This window comes from Perissodus microlepis, chromosome 1 (assembly GCF_051167445.1).
Source record: "Perissodus microlepis isolate ML-2025 ecotype Zambia chromosome 1, ASM5116744v1, whole genome shotgun sequence".
In the NCBI taxonomy this organism is placed as follows: domain Eukaryota; kingdom Metazoa; phylum Chordata; class Actinopteri; order Cichliformes; family Cichlidae; genus Perissodus; species Perissodus microlepis.
The window spans coordinates 34,611,079-34,626,678 of record NC_140461.1 but is presented as its reverse complement, the minus strand read 5'-3'; the positions used below and the strand labels follow the sequence as shown (position 1 = coordinate 34,626,678).

Below are 15,600 nucleotides of genomic sequence, written 5' to 3'. Positions count from 1 at the left end.
TACTTCAATGGGCAAAATGAAGTGGCAAACCATTCTGCCTGTATGCATATGAGCTACAAGCATACTCTGATGGGCAAAGTTAAGTGGCAAACCGTCATACCTACTTAAATTGGTGCTGGAATTCCTCTGTGACAGCAGAAATGTGCATAAACTACTTACGGTAGGACGTTTTGCCAAAGTAGGATGGTTTGTCAGAACACCGGGAAGAAACGGTAAAAACTGTTTTCTAAGGAGGGCGCTAGCAAACACGCTTTGCTTGTGAGTGGAAAAAGAAACACTCAATTCCTATTGGTGGAAAAATGTACCATGTCGACCAATCAAAAAATGATATGGCAACATGTGGCTTTTGTTTTGTTTTTTGGGGGGGGGAAGAAGGTGAAGTTTTAGGGGGGTGTGTGTGTGTGTGTGTGTGTGTGTGTGTGAGAGAGAGAGAGAGAGACAGTTTTGATACGTGAGAGATTTGTGACGTTTACTGTGTTTGGAGTCTCAAGTTAGTGTGTCTTGTGTAGTTAGTGTGTAGTGTTGTCTTTGTTTTGTATGTCAGTTCTACTAGTGAATGTCACAGTTGCTGCAAAAAAGCCACCAAAGGCAGGTTGCAGTGTAAACGCTGAGTGACACACCTGCTGTCAGACCTGCAGGTTTATCCCTGTGCTGTTCTCATCTGTGTTATAGTGGGCACAAACTATTTTTTTTGAGTTGCATAAATTTGTGTGCCGCCGCCTTTGATGCAGAACACCTGATTTTCCTGTAAATAGTTTTAAATGGTTTATATGAAAAAACGTCTGAGCCTTGACTGCATTTTTAGGTAAATAGTACCATATTACTTTGTTTGCAAAACTTGTGCATATTTTTTTAAAATGTACAATTTCTATTTGCATTTCAAGTTATGAAAATGATTCGTTAAACATGCTTGTGGTTTTTAGTCAAAAATATGACTTTCTACTCGTATTTTCAATTTTGTCTGAATTTAGATAAATTGTGCTGATACAGTTTATCAAAATAAGAAAACAGATTGGCAAGAAACAGTTTTTAAAGGTGAAATATAGAGGCCAAATCAAAAGTAGTCAAAAACGGCCAATTATACCCTGGACCTTAGAGGCTAAAAGCAAAGTTGTCACCAAGTACTATTTATATTTGTGTGTATTGCTGCAGCTTTAAGTATTAACTTGGTGCCTTGGTCCCTCAATCGTAATATGAGGGACTGATCCATATGGTCACAAAGAATAGCCACTTGTTTCTGTGTGACCTGGCTTTCATTCAAAATGTGTTTATGGTCAGCACCTACACATTAAACTACTTAAACATTATAAATGTCTTAAAGCTCACACTGAGACAGTACACACATTTGTGTATTTGTATATGAATATTTCATACTTTAAGGCTGCCTGTTTATTTAAGGGAGATGGACAAAATACATTGGACTTGTACATAATAATAATAATTATTATTATTATTATTATTATTATTATTATCACAGATGATAAATTAAATTAAAAAGACTTTAAGAATGCACAAGCATCTACTTAAAGTCTTGTTGACCTATTCAAAGCCTCTCCCAGTCAGTGCTGTTCTCCATGCCTGTCTGACTGTACATGATGTTGTAAGCACAAGCACTTTAAAGTATAAAGGCGGGTGGGGTGCTGGAAAACCTTGAAAATGGACCTTGAAAGTGCTTGAATTTGACCCTGAAAAAGGCGTATGAACCCTGTAAAAATGTTTTACACACACGCGTGCTCTGAGCTGAGCATCACCCTTGATCAAAGACTGCATTTCAGTAGTGTGCAGGTACTTGTTGAAGCAATGCCCACATGAACAGCAGGACCCTGTTTCCCAGCGGATTATTGAGCATTCCACTGGCTCGTCTTGCCTTCCTGTAGTTTTATTTTACTGGAACATTTATTTATTGTTTGGGTTTTGTTTTTTTTCTCAAGATGCTAAACAGATTTCAACTCAGTCCCACAGCTCATGATACAAAGACTACATTAAACTTGTCTGTTTTCTTTTGCAAGACGTTTGTCCTCATGTAAATCTTTCCTTCATTTGACAACAATCAAATGCTTTCTGCATATGTGCCAACCATCAGCTGTCAGCAGTGATGGGAATAATGGCGTTACTAACGGCGTTACTTTTGTTTCAGTAATGAGTAATCGAACTAATTACTATTGTTACAACGCCGTTACAGTTACTAACAAAATGCGGTCCGTTACTATTTGTCAACAAACAGACGGTTGAAGCTGTGTTCAGTTTACCGTGTCTTATATCCGTTGCATGGAAGTAGCTGTAAGTAATCTGGACGCTACAGCTTTAAGCAGCTGCGCGCTCCTGCGGACGGTAATCACAATCACTGTCTAGCACAACACCTGGAGCTAAGGGGGCAAAACAATCGCATGAGTGCTGCTGTTTGACTGAGGAACAATAAAGTAGTCGTGGTAAGCCAAAGCAACACGGTGATGTATACCAGTTTTTAAATTGTGCTGATAGGACACGTAAAACCAGAGTCATGATAAACAATATATAGGCGTGTTGTGTGGGTGGATAGATAGATAGATGGATAGATAGATAGATATATTTGTTGTTTTTCCTCAATAGTTTCGTCACGTTCACTGTCTAAGTACGGTGGCCCCTAGAGACGAAGCGCGTGCAAACTCCAAAGCGCAATGGAAGTGCTCCGGGACGCTAGGGGCAGTGTTGAGCTTTTGTTACCTAGTAACTACACAAGCCAGGAAGTACCAATGACCGGATTTGAGGTCTGCAGCCTTAATTTCCCTGAATTTTAAGGATGGGTCGGTGTAGCCTTCATGGCCCAACATATCCCAGACTTCATAGCGCGGTGGTGGTGTGGATAATTTTGCGGGAAAAAAAAACGGCGGGAGCGGACTAAGAATAAACTTTCAGATGTAAGTACTGAATATTATGTCACTTATGCGCAAATGTTTTTATAATGAAGAACATTAAAACATTACTGTTGGCCACATGTCGGGAAAGTTATGTGACATTAGTGATGTTTGTAATAACTTGGTTTTAAAGCCTTTACTTCAAAATATACGCTGTTCAATAGTTGACTTTAATCTTACAGAGAATGTGATGATTTTATGGATAATTAAAGTCAGTCATATATCCAAAAACACAAGCTGAAAGTCAGTGACTGCTGCTCGGTTTGCAGTCCTGAATATCACGACACAAGCAGGATTCACTGCACTGTTAATGTTAGCTATGTTATATTGCTGCCTCTGTTCGGTGGTGTCAAGCCAAACGGACTTTAACGTGTGTCTGAACGAGCTGACGGTTCACTCGTTAAGCTGAAAGAAAGATGCTTTAATCACAGCAGTCACGTGTGTCCACTGTACCATCTGGGAACTCTTCTTGTTTAGCACTCGTAATAACACAGACACTAAATCCTCCTTCTCTTGTGCTGTTTTGTAGCAGTGTATACACCTGAGACTGTCACCTGTCTGTCTGTCCTGCACTCTCTCTTTTTCTTTCTCTCTGATTGTGTAATAAAAATATGAACATGTATTTATAAGTTACGCTTGTGTTTGAATCCTGCAGCTTATCACACATTTGATTTCCATGTGTGACAACTGCAAGTGTCCAGAGTGAGGACAGACTGAGGGACCCACTGCTGCACATCATCTGAGGTTTTGCACCCCTGATGATCCACCAGGACAAACTCAGCAGTGTGTGAGGAAGAGGAGGAGGAGGAAGAGCCAGCAGCAGCTGACAGATGGAGAGAATAGACAGACTGTTTGTGAAGGACTGCTAGAAAAGTTTAACATAACTAATTGTCTGTCCTGAATCAGTCTTATTAGGTAATGTTCAAATAATTTGATCATTCCAGTGTTTTCAGTGTGGGAGAAAGTACTCAGGGCCTTCAAGTTACACACTATGAAAGGCAGCAACAAGTTTAATATTCAGAAACCTAAAGTATGTATCAGCAGCAGAATGGAGCTAAAAATAAATGTTTGTTTCAGTTCTATGAAGCTTTGAGTATTTTGGATTAGTAGCACTGCTGTGTTTGTTGCATCATATTGCTGTAATTGTTTATATGCTTTATATATTCTGACCCATTTAGCAGAAGTCAGTCTGTTTAAGGCTCTGATATCTATTCTGTATGACTTAAAGCAGTTATGACATGGTCTGATTTTCTCACCCAATAAAGGAATATTCAATATATCAGTCTACTCTTCATTTTTATCAGAAACAGTTATCACAGCTTGTACATTTCCTTTTTATAAATATATGTAAGCAATGAGCCAAATTTAGTAATGCCAACATACTGAAGGAACAACATTTGTCTCTTATATATGATACCTATATATGCACTGTCAATATACATTTTGAACCAGCTGCAGACATCAGAGTAACAACTGACTGACCCCCACATAAAGTGCGTTACAGTAGTCCACAGGGGAAGAAATAAAAGCATGGATCACGGTTTCAAAGTGCTGCCTAGAAAGAAAAGATTTCACTCTTGCCAGTTGCCTTAAATGATAAAAACTGGACTGGTCCAACTTAAAACCAAGGGCAATGACAACAGGTTTAAAATAAACTTCCAGGGGTTCCAAATCAAAAGAAGAGGACTCACAGGGGCCACTGAGTCCAAACACCAAGAAATCTATTTTCTTTTTATTCAAATTTAGAAAGTTTAGAGCCAACCAAGCTTTAATGTCATCTAGGCATGTCAAGAGAGGTTTTATTCAGATGCCATCCTTCTGCTTCAGTGGCAAATAGATTTGGCAGTCATTCCTATATACTTGTCTTTGAGTGAAGATTTAAGGTGATAAGACATGTAAATAACTGCAACTTGAATCTGTGCTGAGGCTCAGTATTTGACACAGAGTTCATGTTCACTGCTGTAATAGCTAATAATGATTAATATAATAACTAATATTGGCCATATTATATTTACATTACCAAAGTGATATGACTTTAGTCTCACGAACAACATTAGCTAATTGTTATTTACTAGCTAATCTTAAATGACAGTTCAGTACAGAAATGAATCCCAACAATCATGTTTTACTGTCCTGTGGTCTCAGCCTCAGATACTTATCAAATCACACAAAGCTCTTGTAGAAACAAACAAACAGATGAACAAAATATGTTCTCCTTCATTTCTGTCAAACAAAGTTGTATGACACGTTTCCAGCGGTTAGGATAATGGTGCTAGGCAACCTGGGAAGCGCGACAGAGACTAGACCGTCCCATACAGCCCATGTGTTTGCAACAAACTTGCCGTTTATTTTGCAAATTGAGCTCAACACTGCCCCTAGCGTCCTGGAGCACTTCCGTTGTGATTTGGAGTTTGCATGTGTTTTGGAGTTTGTACGTGTTTTGGAGTTTGCATGTGTTTTGTATTTTGTACGTGTTTTGGAGTTTGCATGTGTTTTGGATTTTGTACGTGTTTTGGAGTTTGCATGTGTTTTGGATTTTGTATGTGTTTTGGATTTTGCACGTGTTTTGTATTTTGTATGTGTTTTGGATTTTGTACGTGTTTTGGAGTTTGCATGTGTTTTGGATTTTGTACGTGTTTTGGAGTTTGCATGTGTTTTGGATTTTGTACGTGTTTTGGAGTTTGTGCGTGCTATTTGGAATTTGTAAGTGTTTTGGAGTTTGTACATGCTTTGTCTCTAGGGGCCACCGTATCTAAGGACAGCGCTAGCAAGCACTCTCTGCTTACGACCAAAAATAAAAACATGGGAAGTTTTAGGAGTGACAGCGAGAGAGAAAGAGAGAGAGCAGAAAAAGAGAGAGAGAGTTTTGAGGCAAGGCAAGTTTATTTATATAGCACAATTCAACAACAAGGTGATTCAAAGTGCTTTACAGAGACATTAAAAATAAATAAATAAATAAAAAGCATGATTTAAAATTGATTTAAAAAAAAAACAGTAGGTAAAATCAGTAGTTAAAATGTAAATTTTGAAATTTAAGCTTAAAAGTGTGGATTTGGTGTTTTATTCAAATGCAGCTGAGAACAGGTGAGTCTTCAACCTGGATTTAAATAAACTGAGTGTTTCAGCTGATCTGAGGCTTTCTGGGAGTTTGTTCCAGATACATGGAGCATAAAAGCTGAATGCAGCTTCTCCGTGTCTGGTTCTGACTCTGGGAACTGATAAAAAACCGGATCCAGATGACCTGAGGGATCTGGAAGGTTGATACTGGGTCAGGAGGTCACTGTATTTTGGTCCTAAACCATTCAGCGCTTTATAGACCAGCATCAGAACTTTAAAGTCTATCCTCTGACGGACAGGCAGCCAGTGTAAAGACCTCAGAGCTGGACTGATGTGGTCCACTTTTTTGGTCTTAGTGAGGACTCGAGCAGCAGAGTTCTGAATGAGCTGTAGTTGTCTGACTGATTTTTTTTTATTTATTTTTTTGGTATACCTGTAAAGATGCTTTTACAGTAGTCAAGCCTACTAAAGATGAATGCATGGACTAGTTTTTCCAGTTCCTGTTGAGACATCAGATCTTTTATCCTTGAAATATTCTTGAGGTGATAGTAAGCTGACTTTGTTATTGTCTTAATGTGTTTTTCTAAGTTTAGGTCTGCATCCATCACTACACCCAAATTTCTCGCCTGGTTTGTGGTTTTTAGGTGTATAGATTAAGGTTCTCTGGTGACCTGTAATTGTTTTTCTTTGGCACCAAAGACTATTGCTTCAGTTTTGTTTTTGTTTAGCTGGAGAAAATTGTGGCACAACCAGTCATTAATTTCCTCAATGCATTTACCAAGAGCCTGTACAGGGCCTCGGTCTCTTGGTGACAATGTGATATATATTTGTGTGTCATCTGCATAGCTGTGAAAGTTTATTTTGTTGTTCTTTATAATCTGTGCCAGTGGGAGCATGTAAATGTTAAACAGAAGGGGTCCCAAGATGGAACCTTGGGGAACTCCACATGTGATACTTGCCTGCTCAGATGTGAAGTTACCCATTGACACAAAGTATTTCCTGTTTTCTAAGTATGTTTTGAACCAGTTTAGTACAGTTCCTGAAAGACCTGCCCAGTTCTCCAGTCATTTGAGTAATATGTTGTGGTCAACTGTATCAAATGCTGCACTGAGATCCAGTAAAACTAAGACTGTGAGAGATTGTGACGTTTGTGTAGTGTGTAGTGTGTAGTTAATGTGTTGTCTTGTGTAGTTAGTGTGTAGTGTTGTGGATAGTTTTGTGTTGTGTGTCAGAACAATGAGGCGACTGCTGTCTCCAGGTAGAAACAGGAGTGATACAACTGCTGCTGTCAGACCTGCAGGTATCAGGCTGTGATGTTCTCCTTTATAGTGGACAGAAATATTTTTTTTGGAGTGGCACAAATAATTTGTGTGGCTTATTGAATGCAGAACAGCTGATTGTTCTGTAAATAGTTTGAAATGGTTATAAAAAAGGGTAAAAGGTAAATGGATGCAAATAACGTTGTTGTTTACAAAACTTGTGCATAGGATTTTAAAATTGACAATTTATATTTGCATTTAAAGTTATGAAATATTATTCATTAAACATGTTTGTGGTTGTTATAGTAAAAAATATAACTTTTCCTACTCAGATTTTTTTTGTCTGATTTTAGATCATTTGTGTTAGTACAGTATGTCAAAATGAAAACATAACTGTAAATTCAGACACATGAGGTTGTGCTGAAAAGGATGATACCAAACAAGGCAAAGTAAATAGTTTTTAAAGGTAAAATGTGGAGGGAAAATCAAAAGTAGTTAAAAATGGCCGATTATACCCTGGACCCCAGAGGGTTAAACTTTTTTTTTTTTTTTTTTTAAAGTAACACAACAGTTACTTTTGAAGTAATTACTGTTAGAATATTGTAACTCAGTTACTAACTCAGTTAGTAAGAAGTAACTAGTAACTATAATTAATTACTTTTTCCAAAGTAACTTGCCCAACACTGGCTGTCAGTCAGTGCATATGTACACGTTTCTGCTAGTTTGATGTTGGCGGCTCATTGGCCAGCAGCAGGTATTTCTTTGTAAACACTGGAGCATCCCACTCTGCAAAAAAGGCAACATGATGCATCAGAGCAGGTAGGTGCACCAACTATGCACTATGACTGTTACTTAACTAGAGGTATAATTCTCTTCTAGATGAATATGAATATGAAGCACAGCCAAAGTGGCTTAATGCTCTCTGTACAACAGAATTTGTCTGACAGTGAAGAGCATCTTGTCTGGAACCTTCATTCTCCTCCTCACCAGCACAACTGTGTCTGGACTGGGATCAGTGGTGTCAAGGCATTACTGGTACATCCTCAATCATTGCACTTGGCAGGAGGCCCAGAGCTACTGTAGAGGGTAGGTTTTCATTTATTTAAATCTCTTGGCTCTTGACGAAGCCGGTCGCACTTTTCTCCTCTCCCTTTCCCTTATCTTCCCTGCTTAGCTTCTTGTGTCCTTGTCTAATCTTGTCTACTTTCTACTCTTGCCCTGGAACACTCTCTCACGGTCTGTTCTCTAAAACCTAAAAGAGGAATTATGGATTTGATCAACTGGTCCCTGAATGCAATTGACACCCTCTTCTCAACGAGAAGCCTGGGCTCGGGTGAGCCTGAGTGTCCTGAGTGTTTTAAAGAAAGCGGAATTGGCTGATCAAAAACCCACAAGGCTGCCCGCTGGGATTGAAGCGATGGGACGGGACGGGACTTCCCAAAATGGACTCATTGAATGCAGTACTGATAAGATCTTGGAGAAGCTTGAGGCTGCTGTGAGCACTCAGACGAAGACCTCTGAGCGAAAATTGGATAAAATCTTGGAGAAGCTCACGGCAGTCGTGAGTTCTCAGAAATTGCTCTTTGAGCGCAGGATTGATAACATCTTGGAGAAGCTCACGGCTCTCCAATGAGAGATCGAGAGACCAGTGTCAGACTGCTAGAACGGCTTTGAAATTCACATGAATTGTTTGCACTAAAGGAAAAACCACCATCATTTCATGCGGATACCATTTCGGCGCCAGCTGTGGTCTCAAGGCTGGAGCTGAACAAAACAAATTCTCACCCTGACAACAGGCGGTATTTAGACTGTTCCTCCCCCTACGCAAGGCCACCTGGGTCGGCTGGAACACTGTTTACTTAGCCTGGCAGGGTGAAGGATACTCTCTCAGCTAAACTCAGGACACACACACGCATACACATACACACTCATCCCCCCTCCCTTTCCAAATGCCTTCGATGCTTGTTCCCTCCCGGGGCAGATGGCGGGTTGACTGGACCAGCGCAGACATGCTGCAGGACTGCATGCGCTGTCTACACCGGCTCTCTCCTACCCTTACCCACCCCTGTTGCCTGTCTTGGGTTTCTATGGTGTATTGACAGTCATGTGCTTTTTGTGCCAGGGTGTTTTTTCTGTTCTCAAACTGTTCTCCCATTAGGAGCTCAGTCTGAATGTTTTTTTTTCCTATTTCCTACCTCTCTGACATGTCTCCCCAATGTGTTGTTTGTGTAAAGTTTGGTCAGAAGGTTCCTTTGTAAGTGAGCATGCGCCATTAGCGTGCTGCCTGCTGTAACCGATAATTTCCTTCAGGATTAATAAAGTATTTTGATTCTGATAGTCCTACTTTCTGAAGCTCTTAAGTCAAAATGACACGTTGTGATTTGGTTATTCTGTGGGTAATTACTCTAAATTGAACCCAGTACTGTATTTCACTTCATCAGAATAAGAAGAAAGTGTACAGGAATAATGCTCAACCTTAAAGTGGAAATAAAACACTATAAACATATGAAGGCCAGTTTACACCATGTGAAGCCCTACTCTCAAAAACTGATACGGATGTAACTCTGTAGTCAGATTTAGGAACCTAGAGACAACCTAGTCCTGATAAAGGAGAACAAAACCTGGGAGGAGGAACACTGCAGAGCCCTCCGTTCACCCACCAACAGACCTAACCACTATGACTTGGTCAGCGTACAGCCTGAAGACTACGATTATGTGATGAATAAGGTGTTGGAGGCCAACACTTAGGAGGTGGATTCAAATTCAGTGACTCATGAATGTAATGTTTACATGAGACTTGCTTTCATGGTTAAAGTGAGAATATACAGCCAACATCTAAGCACGGAAGAATCAAATCAATCAGAATCGGTGAAGCCCATGCAGAACGCTATTTGTATGCATGACTATATTTAACCTTATTTGCAGCTGAAAGGAGAAAGTCGGCTGAAGGCAACAGCCTTCTGGCATTTGTGACTCTTTAATAACATATGTAAAATGCTTTTTCAGCTGCAGGAGATTATTCTGTTGCCAGACTCTGAAATAATTGACAGTGAATATGTCCATACATTTTCACTAGCTGCTTCTTCCCCTAGGTGTGGACAGGCCTGCGTTTCCTGGCTGGTGAATGGCTGTGGGTGGCACAGATATGTTGTACTGCTTGTTGAGCTGCTTCTCTGCCCCACAATGGTGCAGCACTGTGGAGTCTTATCCAGGAACAGCACAGGCTGGATGGAGCCGTGAGACTGTGCAGAGAGAAAATATTTTATGTGCTATAGGACACTCGACTAAAAACAACAGCATTAGAGTGGTCACAGAAATCATTAATTTACAAAGGAAAAACTACTTGAATATTTGCATGCATACACTGGTAGTCCAGAGTTTTCATTCAGTCATCATGGGCATTACAAAACAACCCGATTCTTTCTTGTCCAACCATAAAACTTTGTCCTGAAGGCTTTTGGACCCAGCTGTAGGCAGCTGCAAGTTTCAGTTGGCTTTGAAGGTGTCAGATTTAGAGCAAGATTTTTTTTTTCTCTCTCAGCTGGCGCCACTCAGCATCATTGTGGATGCTCTGGTGTCCCTGTCATGGTCTTGGATGTGTTCTGTGTTTGATTTATACTTCTTGATTATTGTTAAAGAAGCTTGGAGTTTCTGTTTCTGTACCCTCTCTGTGCTTCATGTTCCCTTTGTCTCCCCAGTCAGTCATGTCTCCCTGTCTGTGTGTTCACACCGAACGCGATAGAGGCGGCCAGAGCGTCAGGTTTACATGTAAAGTCAATGGAAAAAGCGCGATGACGCGCGATTGCGGTCCCGATTCGCCTCGCTGAAACGCGTGTCAGTGTGCCGTGTCTGGCGCGTTTGGCTCGCGAATAAAACCAGGCGCGTCAGTTTTTGTGTTGCATTTTGTGCATATGCGCGTTTGGCGTCTACCGCTCGAGTTGGAAAAATCTGAACTCCAGCGTCAATTCGCGCCGCTACAACCAATCAGGAGCCTGGTGACGTGGCTCTGACCTAGGTTAAAGGGGCAGATCCAGCCAAAGCCCTTCATTCTTCAATGGAGGGAAGGCTAATCAATGCAGTAGCAAACAACCCAGAGGTGTACGACACCAGCTGCTTTCTGTACCGAGACAGGAATATAAAGGACCGAGCTTGGAGGAAGATTTGTGAAGAGATCGGGCAACCTGGTAAGTTCATCCATTTCTCTTTTGAAAGTTTTCACTGATCCGGGGAAGCCGTACAAAAGCTAGCAAGCCACTGCTATTTTCCCACTGATGTACAAATAGCGTTCTGCTTTTATGCATGTTGTCATATAGGAATATATTTTATTGTTTATTAATAAACAGCACACAGTGGTCCCGCTGTTCATCCGTCGCTGCCTCGCTTTTTCGCTTTTTTTTTTATTGCAGTACAGCATTGCATTCTGCAGCCTGATTGACAAATCTCCTCCGTGCTGTGTCTCCTGCGCTTGCCAAATTTATTATGTTTGGTTTTGATAACCATCACGTCCAATAGAAAAAACAGCACAAAAACACTCATAACTAACAAACTAATTTTTGCCTCTTTTTTTTTTTTTTTTTTATTAAAACCACTTTGTAACGGATGTGATGCTCTATAATGTAGAATCCATGTCATTTATAGTTTACAAATGACAAAATGTTTACATAAAATCATGACAGTGTTTACATGATATCACCCACTACTAACATTACTTTATTTACTGTATGTTTTGGGAAAAAAAATACCGCTATTTATACATCAAAAGACTTAAGAATATTTAACAGGAGCGGGTTTCATTTTTCCCTGGTTTTATTACCACACTGTTCACCAAACGCAGCAAACCTTCACCATCTTATCCAGGAGGGTCACCTCTTCACCCTGACTTGGAAGAAGTAATCTGATTGGTATGGTGGTATGTTTGAAGCAGGTCCCTTGTGTAGCGCTGGAACCCAGTCATGATGTTTCATCCATTTCATAGGCTGGTTTGCTGCAATAATGCCAAATAATTAGCAACTCTAGAAATAGAAGATAGCTCTGCTAAATCACTCAGTAGGATGTTTGTTCTAATTTGCTATGACCTCAGAGCGCATCGAAAATAAAACTAATAGGCTATAAAGAGTGATATGAACATATTTAGAACTTACCGGAATGAAAATGTCTGGAGCACCAACAGATATTTGGAGATGGAAGAGAACCAGCTCGTCTCACAGCTGCTATCCAGGCTAGACGCCTTCGTTTGGTAACATCGATACACGAGCTGCCTCATGTTGCTTCCAGGTTGGGAAAGAATGAAAAGACAAACCCTTTTCAAGCTTATTCTCTTGCCGGTCGTGTGATCGAACATTGCAGCCGACCACACAGCAAATACGAACCATGGCTGTTGTGTGTGCCTTCGCCCCTTTTTCGCTTGCACTTTGTTTAGACCCCCAAAATGGCGGATCGGGCCAAAATCCTTTCCACGCCCACCCCCGTGACATCACGCTCCAAAGCCCTATAGGAAAAAAAAAAAGCACAAAAACACCCATAACTATGACCTTCATTCGGAAATAGACACCTGCACCGCGAGGGAAAAAGGTGCACGAAAGTGGCAGGCAGATGAAGACAAAACGCGGCATAATAATACTTTTACGTTTTGCAATCTACAAAGGTTTGCACTTTGAGAATCAACTTGTGAGAACTGTGTTCATGTGTGTGGGGAAAAAAGTGTATAAAGTGTGTGGCGAGGGGCTAGTTATTCTGATAACCCCTGCTGCAATAAATGAGGGACCACTGTATATACTTTCTCTATGATTTATTCAACCTGTTAACATTTAATATTGTCTTGATAGAACCAACTGATTCTGCAGCAGAGCATCCCCTGTTGCTTCTCCTGGCTCCCCAGTCCCTGAGCTCCTCCTGCTGCACCCACAGGTATGTACAGCAAGCACTGATAGCTTTTTACTCGGTGGGATTTCCTTGTGATCACCTTTACTAAATATCTACAACCAATCTTATTATATCCTGTTTTGTTTTTTGTTTTTTTGTTTTTTCAATGTTGAAATGAAAATCTAGTAGCAGCCTTCTCATTTCTTTGTGTTTTGTGCTGTTTTACAGGCCCACAGAGGAGGACAGCTCCGAGGCAGATGAGGGACGGGTCCCAGGACGGTCCATCGGCGGTGGAGCTGGCCATCCTGGTGTCCCTGAAGAGGCCACACCAGTCTCCAACGGAGCATTTCCTCCTCAGCCTTGTTCCTGCTCTGGAGAGCAGCTGGGCCCTTTTCCTGTCTCTCTGTAAATACTTATATTTTATATATTTATGTTTAATGTTTTTCTGTTTGAGAATTTTAATATTATTTCAAATAAATTTTTATAATGACTAATGTCTCAGTTCTACTACACAGCAAATGTTGGCACACGACTTGACACATGTAGAATTTATTTCATATTATACTAATGACAAAATGTACTAATACAGTGGGATGCAAAAGTTTGGGCAACATTGTTAATAGCCATTATTTTCCTGTATAAATCGTTGGTTGTTACAATAAAAAATGTCAGTTAAATATATCTTACAGGAGACACACACAGTGATATTTGAGAAGTGAAAAGAAGTTTACTGGATTTACAAAAAGTGTGCAATAATTGTTTAAACAAAATCAAGCAGGTGCATAAATTTGGGCACCACAAAAAAAGAAATGAAATAAATATTTAGTGTATATCAATGTGTGTGTCTCCTATATGATATATGGGGTGCCTTTGTCTGGACGTGCTTCCCATCCAGAGCTCCACAGCAGAGGGGAAAGTTCCAGCGCTCCTGGAATCCCTCTGTGATGGACCGCCAGTCTCCAGGTGAAGGCACAGCCATGAAGTCGTCCACTAGACAGTCCCAGATGGCCGTCGCTACCTGGGGGGTGATGTGGCTCACCGTGGACACACCGACTCTGTAACTGAACGCTTGGTCGTGAAGGAGTCCCCGGTGACAAGGAACCTGGACAAAATTGTTCAAAATTAGTATTATGTGTACTGCAGTTACAAAATACATTATTCAAATTCCAAAATACTTTTGTGATGTCAGATTTAAATCACAAAACATAAATCTTACATAAAACATTTTGTAATTATAAGGATAATTACATAATATATATTAGATATAATATAAAACAGTCAGTTGTGTTTTGTTTTAACTTTACCATATCATAATTTGATTGGTAGCAACTTTTACCACTACAGTGAGCCAATCACTCATAATTGCTAAACATGTCAATCAGGTAGGAATGAAGTAAGACATTAATAGAAATGAGTTGTATGTTGACATTTTGCCCTTTCCTTGCTTAAATCATTGTTAATATTTTTGAAAAATTAACCTGTGATAAGACATAGCTTATCAAGATAGAATATGCTGGATAGAACCATATAACTAAAGATGAACCAAACTGTTCACAGTTTTATCTAGCTCTCAGTTTAAAGAAAGGCTGGTGACCCCTGTTATAGAGTCTGACAGCTGCGGGGATTATATACAAATATTCAACTATCCCAGAATTAAACCAGGTCTAAAAAAAAAAAAAAAAAAGGAGTGAGTATCACTACAAAGATTAACCCACAGCGGTCCTCGTACCACAGTCTGATATCAGCAAACACCGAGAGCATACATTGATATGACACCACAGCCATGCTATCAATGCAAACACTGATAACAGCATAAACTGAATTAAATCGGGACTTGATGAGACCTTTCAAGTATCACTAGAAATATTATGAACAGTCGTCTCCATACCACAGTTTGCTATCAGTAAACACCGACGGCATTCATTGATAGCATACCACATCCATGTTAGCAGTGTATAAACGATACTTTAGCATATATTAGCACAGGTATCAATAAAGGACTACTGTATTAAACACTTTTACTAACGTCAGGCAGATGGACAGGCGCTCTGCAGGTGGGATTGAGCGCCTGTAGTTGGTGTCTAGGCGGGCGATTCTGGGACCGATGCGGGACAGCAGGTCCTCAAACTGGGCGAGTGAAAGACGGTGATATCGCTGAAAGCGGCCGTCATCCAGGCGCAGCTCCTGGAGCAAGTGGTGAAACTCACCAAACTGCTCACACGTCTGGAGCGACCTGATGGACCCAGGTACGGCGAGGACGTCCTTAACGCCGCTGCTCTGCTCTCCACGGTAAATAGAGAAGGGAGACTCTCTCTTCAAACGCTAGCTCGACAGCTGCCATCTAGCAAAGATACCGTCTGGCACAACTTCCTCCCACATCCCTCCCACATTTCCGGTTCACGCGCGTCAAAATATGCAATTTTGAGGCACGATTGATTTGTGTTGGACACGCGTTGAGGTGCGAATGTGCACGCGTCAAATTAGGGGCGTTTGGGGCGTTTTCGCTCGTGTCTATCACATTCGGTGTG

General features: G+C 40.6%; 1 long non-coding RNA gene across 3 annotated transcripts in view; it reads right to left on the bottom strand.

Annotated features, from left to right (window-relative positions):
• Positions 1–5,491: 5,491 nt before the first annotated feature.
• The window catches only part of LOC146394155 (uncharacterized), a 38,475-nt gene continuing 28,366 nt past the window's right edge, over positions 5,492–15,600 (bottom strand). The window contains exons 1-3 of one of the 3 annotated variants that reach the window (XR_014797547.1): positions 12,352–13,303; positions 12,050–12,194; positions 5,492–10,452 (exon numbers count right to left, since the gene is read on the bottom strand). This is a non-coding gene — a long non-coding RNA (uncharacterized LOC146394155). The other 2 variants (XR_014797544.1, XR_014797542.1) reach the window with 2 other exon arrangements.